This window comes from Chiloscyllium plagiosum, unplaced genomic scaffold (assembly GCF_037043375.1).
Source record: "Chiloscyllium plagiosum isolate Xiang-an unplaced genomic scaffold, Cpla_swu_hap1 HiC_scaffold_11, whole genome shotgun sequence".
Classification (NCBI taxonomy): domain Eukaryota; kingdom Metazoa; phylum Chordata; class Chondrichthyes; order Orectolobiformes; family Hemiscylliidae; genus Chiloscyllium; species Chiloscyllium plagiosum.
The window spans coordinates 39,908,863-39,915,978 of record NW_028270149.1 but is presented as its reverse complement, the minus strand read 5'-3'; positions in this window follow the sequence as shown (position 1 = coordinate 39,915,978).

The following is a 7,116-nucleotide window of genomic DNA, read 5'->3' as shown; positions in this document are numbered from 1 at the left end:
GCTACAATGGTCAAGGAAGGTGCTCTTTTGTTTTTCTTTCATATCCCCTGGTGTCGGAGTCTAATTGCATGAGCACAAAGTTGATAGGTCATTCAGATAGAATGTCACAGACAAAACAAGTCCAGACCTCACATCAAGACATAACCTACCAACAGAGGTCAGCTCGTGGTAATGCAGAACAGAGAGCTCAGTTCAGTTTAGGGGCGACTTATATTACCCAACTGCCGAGTATTGACCAGCAATGGAAACTTCCCTTCTCCATGGCCTGATGTTACAATAGTCAATACCTTTACTTTTTATACCATCAATTTCATAACTGATGATTTAAATGAACAGAGAACAGTTGAGTGTTACTCGTTGAATAAAAATGTGGATGTTATAGGGAGATATCCAACTCAGAACCATTCATGTTTACAAAGTAAAAGTAAATGTAGGCCTCCAAATTTCACATTGCAATCTGCAATGCCTAACCTAGACTGGAAGTGCTGTGAACATTTTTAAATGGAAAGATGGAAAAGTGTTTGAAGGGAAAAATTGCAAGGATATTGGAAAATAGCAGACAGGGGAGTTGGTTGGAGAACTTTTTCAAACAGTTGTCACAGACATAATGATAGTTATCCCTAAATGTAATGCAGTTTTCAAAATAATATGTAATCAAAGTTTGACGCAACTAAAACTTCATGTTGCCACTTTTATACTTCGTTTTGCCACTTTTATATTCCTTGAGATAAAAGATTTTTGGAATACTATTTGTACAAAATATTTTTTCTAAATAAATAATCGTCATCTAAAAATAGTGTTTATTATACAAAAGGCTGAATCAGCGAGAGCTGAACTGAATAAATATAACTCATAGGTATCTTGCTGTCAGAAGGGTTATGGGTTTTGTTGATACAGAACGGAATGACTTGAAGTAGATTAGGTCAACAGCTCAACACTCAGTTGAGAGCAGGGTCAACAAGAAAAAATAAAACTGACCTCAGCTTAATGTTTGGACCACTGAAGAGAATGCCAATGATAATAAATGTAATCTGTGTTACTTAATGAATAGCATTTGTTAAATTAAATGGAAGCATCTGACTGTTGTTAATGGCAATGACTGGATTCTCACAAAAACAGTTGGTGATCATATCCGTATCAGTATTTTATGCTTTTTTTTGTAACAGTATGGGGTACCTCATTAAACAGATTAGCTGGATAGTGGGCACTGTAATTTTCCACTTGTTCAATGTTGTCACTGGAGACCTGAACCATCTGAATTAATCCAGTAACATGGCTGAATCAGATTACAGTTCAGCGTAGGGTCAGATTAGATGGTATTTCTATATGGCTGAATCTCACATTTATTTGGTTAAGCCCAAGTTGCATCGAAGTTTTTGGACGGTTATTCAACAGGAGATCTAACAAGTTCTCTCACCATGTCTTGCCAAAATAGCCTCACTTATTACCTATTGCACCTCTATGGCATCTTTTGCATTGGATTTGTGGCCTGTAACCTGGGGCCTTTCTGACAATGTGCCGTTCCCACAACAACTCACCACTCAGCAGATATTCACTGAAATACAGGAATCCTTTGCACCAGCATCATCTTTGAAATGTTCTTATGCATCCAAACAAACATTGGCAATCCAACAGTGCCCCTCATTGGCATTCTCATGACACAGCTGTATCAAAGCCATGCTGACCATGGCATGTAGCCAACATGGCTGCCACTCTCTTGCACATACAACCCATCGTCCACTCACCCTGGTCACTCTTTAACTATCATGTCACATGCTTAACCTGTCCATACCTACATGCTGTCTAACCACCTGAATACACTGCTACTTTGTCTCGAATGCCCACGGTACAACCATTGTCCATTCAGGGAACATCACATATAGGCAAACAATTGGACAAAATCAAAAATAAACATGAGCTTTGATTTGCAAGAAGCAAAATGGAATACAAACAAAACAAACAGAGGTTGAAGTTCATCTCACAATGCAAATGGCCTGTGTTGCTCCCGACATGGAAGTGGTCTTACCATGTTTGTTGCCTGGTTCTGCTACACACCCCACTATAGTCATTCAGACTCCTCAAGATTCTGCCCCTGAGCATGGATTTCAATGGTAAATGGGACAGCTATTGTATTGAGAAGAGGGGAGAGGCTGTCAGCTTTTTATGGGGACAGGAGGAATATTTACAATCCTTGGAACATCACGGGATGAGTTTCTACAGTATTAGCACTATACATTCTAAACTGTCACTGTTTTAATGTATTTTCCCATATCTTCAGCAACTAGTTGCAATGTGGAGCGCAGGCAAGGAAAATGGCTCCAGTTGCCTCCAGATTCTGAGTGGGAGATTGGAAAATTATTAAAGCTCAATGGCAATCCATTCTCTCCCTGACAACACTGCTAACCATTCTCCTCTTCTATGACCCTTCTGCTCTGTCACTATCTGGCTCTATGACTGTCCTGTCCATCCATTCACCCACCCTCCCATTCGTTTGTTTTTTCTTTCAATTGTCTTCATCTTCACTTGACCTGTCATTCACTCTCATCTTTGCACTCAGCAGCTTGGAGATGCCAATTCATTAGTACAGATTCCTGAATAGTTTTTCCATAAGGAGACAATATTAGGAAGAGTACAAAATACATTGCAATCCATTACCAGCCATTAGTATGTATGAGGCAGGGATAGCTGAGGCTCAGGATGATGCTATATGGAGGCCTGTGGTAAACCATGATTTGTGTGTGATGTGAATGCTGACTGCTCACAAAGCTAAGAACCTGGTCTGTTTTTGATATTCCCCAGACTGATTCATTGGAACTGTGACCAATGAATCCAGCCATAGCAGAAGTCATCTTGAGTGTGGCCATGGTGCTACCAATGTGCAGATAGAATAAGAAGAAACAAATGTATCAGCAAGCCCAGGACCCGCAGTAACTACCAGTGGCTGCCAATAACTTCCAATGAAGACATTACAACTGAAGATCCCCTCAAGATGTTGCTAAAGTACAGGAGGCCCAGAGTCTATCATCCTCATTACTATTAACTCTAGTTCAACAGGCGAATTGTCACTGCAGACTGGGGATGATCCTGGCCAGTATTACAGAATAATGCCAACTGCTGGAATGGCACCATCAAAGGGACAGCTGATCAAATTTTTGTGCAACTGGCTTCTGAGAATCCTCTGGGACCTGTGTGCCATCTCTCGATATTCATCCCACAAATATATTAGCGCATTACTAATGTAATCTGTGCCAGATCATACTGCTTCATTCTGTTTCCTGTTGACAAGGTTAAGTCTTGCAGCCTCGGCAGGAGGCCTTGCCAACAAAGTTGGCTTCTCCGGGTGCAGGCCATGATACACTGTACACTTTCTCATTAAAAGTATGATAAGAACATCAGAAAAAGAAGCAGGATCTGGCCCATCGAGCCTGCACTGTCATTCAATAAGATCATGACTGATCTTTTCGTGGACTCGGCTCCACTCACCTGTCAGTATTCACACTGGAAATGGACAATGTTAGTGAGAATATGGAGATACAAGCTACAGGGAGGAGATTGCAGAGTCTTTGGCTTTGATCTTTGTGTCAGCATTGTTGATAGGAGTAGTGCTAGAAGACTGGAGGATAGCAAATGTTGTTCCCTTGTTTAAGAAGGGGAGTTGGGACAACCCTGGTAATTATAAGCCAGTGAGCCTCACTTCGGTTGTGGGCAAGATGTTGGAAAAGGTTATAAGAGATAGGATTTATAATCATCTGGAAAGGAATCATTTAATTAGGGATACTTACCACGGTTTTGTGAGGGGTAAGTTGTGTCTCACTAATCTTATTGAGTTCTTCAAGAAGGTGACAAAACAGTTGGATAAATGTAAAGCAGTTGATGTGGTGTATATGGACTTTAGCAAGGCGTTTGATAAGGTTCCACACAGTAGGCGATTGCACAAAATATGGAGTATCGGGATTGAAGGTGATTTAGCAGTTTGGATTAGAAATTAGCTAGCTGATAGAAGACAGCGGGTGGTTGTTGATGGGAAGTGTTCACCCCGGATCTGCAAAGATCTGTTTTGGTGCCACTGCTGTTTATCATTTTTATAAATAATCTGGAGTGGGGGCAGAAGGATGGGTTAGTAAATTTGCGGATGACACTAAGATAGGCAGAGATGTGGATAGTGCTGAAGGATGTTGTGGGTTACTGAGGGACATAGATATGATGCAAAGCTGGACTGAGAAGTGGCAAATGGAGTTTAATGTGGAAAAATGTGAGGTAGTTCACTTCGAAAGAAGTAACAGGAATGAAGAGTACTGGACTAATGGTAAAACTCTTGGCAGTGTGGATGAACAGAGAGGTCTTGGTGTCCAGGTGCATAAATCCCTGAAAATTGCCATCCAGGTTGATAGGATTGTTCAGAAGGCGTATGGTGTGTTGGTGTTTATTGGTATGAGCCACAAGGTCATACTACAGCTGCACAAGACACTGGTTAGGCCGCACCTGGAGTATTGTGTGCAGTTTTGGTCACTGCATTATAGGAAGGATGTGGAAGCTTTGGAAAGGGTTCAGAGGAGATTTATTAGGATGTTGCCTGGTATGGAAGGAAGGTCTTGCGAGGAAAGGTTGAGGGAACTGAGGCTGTTTTCATTGGAGAGAAGAAGGTTGAGAGGTGACTTAATCGAGATGTTTAAAATAATCAGAGGTTTAGATAGGGTGGACAGTGAGAGCCTTTTTCCTCAGATAGCGAATGCTAACATGAGGGTACATAGCTTTAAATTGAGGGGTGATAGATTTAGGACAGACATCAAGGGTAGTTTCTTTACTCAGAGATTAGTTGGGGCATGGAATGATCTGCCTGCAACAGTAGTAGACTTGCCAATGTTAATAGCATTTAAATGGGCATTGGACATACATTTGGATAATAATGGAACGGTGTAGATTAGATGGGCATCAGATTAATTTCACAGGTCAGCGCAACATCGAGGGCCGAAGGGCTTGTACTTTGCTGTAACATTCTATGTTCTATGTACCTGATCTTTGCCTTGAAAGCATTCAATGAGATAGCCTCAACTGCTTCACTGGGCAGGGAGTTCCACAGATTCACAACCCTTTGGGTGAAGAAGTTCCTCCTCAACTCAGTCTGAAATCTACTCTCCCTTATTTTGAGGCTATGTCCCCTAGTTCTAGTTACACCGGCCAATCTCCCTGCTTCTATCTTATCTATTCCCTTCATAATTTTATATGTTTCTATGAGATACCCCCTCATTCTTCTAAATTCCAATAAGTGTAGTCCCATATCATAACACAGCAGACTTCAACAATAGAAAGTGTTCCATGCCATCAAAATACAAATCATTTATAATAATTGGATCTTGACATCTGTACCAGATACCCTGAAGCCTCAATAGTCCCAAATCCTTGAGAACTCTTGTGTCCTTGCATTATCTCAAGGGGCAGGTGCCTAACAAAGATGGAGATTTGAAATTGATTGCAGTAAAATCCTATTTGGTTCATTAATGTTCTTGAGGGAAGGAACCTGCAGAACTGCAGTTGATTCTTAACTGCACGCTGAAATCGTCCAGCAAGCCACTCAGTTGTATCCAAGGGTGACTAGGGATGGACAGTAAATCCTGGCCCAGTCAGTGACACCCATATAACAGACAATACAGTCCATATGAAGGATGCTGCATAATCTTAGCATGCTGTGCTGTGCAGAACTGAAGCATGCAAAGAAGTTATATCGTGGCCTCTGAAGAGCTGTGAGGGCAGTAGCTATCTTCTGAGGAATAAGATGAGGGCATTGAGCAGAAGGAACATTCCCTTCAGCATGGTGAAGCAGTACAGCATCAGGTACAACAAGCTGGACAGAATTAATGGACACTTGGTTCCAACAAATATGAGCTGGCTGCAGTGATCATTCGTGAAATACTTGAACTTGTTGTCACTTGAAACGCAAGGGGTGCCTATTTATTTCAAAAAGCAAATGCAGCCTTTTCTTTGGTTTTGCAGGTGTTCGAAAAGTTAATGTTTGCAACCCTTTGAAGGCTTTCCAACATTTGATGCTCCATGATGAACAATGAAAAGATGTTATGCAATGCGGGGCAGTAGGGAACGAGTAGCACTCCCTTAGTAAAATGTACTTTGCTATCTTGCATGATTTTGCACTCTGAGGGCTTCATCCTTCTATGATTTTATTTCTTTTTACATTATTTTATGTTCCTTAAACTGAAGAGTCTTAAGGTGAATGAAAAGTACATGAGGAAGGCAAATGATGGTTAAGTTCTTCACGAATATCTTGTTTTGTTGTTATCATCGTAACAGATATGTTTATTTTGATTGTCTTCAGAAAAAATGTGCTTGATAGATTGAGGGGATCTCTAAGAAAGCAATAACATATTAATCCTGTGCAGATTGAAGCAACTGGCCTTTTAAACTCTAATTATATTAACCTCAGCGAAAGGTTTATTAAAATATTTGGCCAGGCTTATGGATACTACAGTTACTGAAAATATTCCATACATTCAGTGTCACAAACATAACACAGCTGCACAAACCTAGCAGCAAAATGTCAAACTGTTGAGGCACACAATAACAGCCTGGCGTTTCCACAGACTCTGAAGGAAGAGCCTGGAAAATTAAAGATTCCACTGGGCAATCCTCCTAAGTCTGGAACCCTCCAAGAGTGTCCATTTAAATTGGAGAATGCGGGGGTTCCACTGCAGTTAAGTAAATTGTTAGTTAAGGCAAGTTAGACCATTGAAACCCTAGTCCATCTCTTGAGTAACCATTAAACTGATCCCCAATCTACCACGCACACCTCCATTTATGTCTCCCACAGAACCCCCAAACCCCCAGATCCTGACTCACCATACCCACCCTGACTGAGACTCGATATCCTTGACAACCAACAAAAGCCCAAGCCTTTGTGACCTGACACCACCCATTCCCATTGGACAATATATCTCCCACAGACCTAACCCAGACTTTGCTTACCTCACCTGCTTGTCACATTGTGCCCTGGCATTACACTTACCTGGCATTTTACCCTGGTATCTTATTCCCAAACTAATTGGCACTGAACCCACCTGACACACCACTTACTTGGCACTCTACACACCTGGTACACTATGTTCC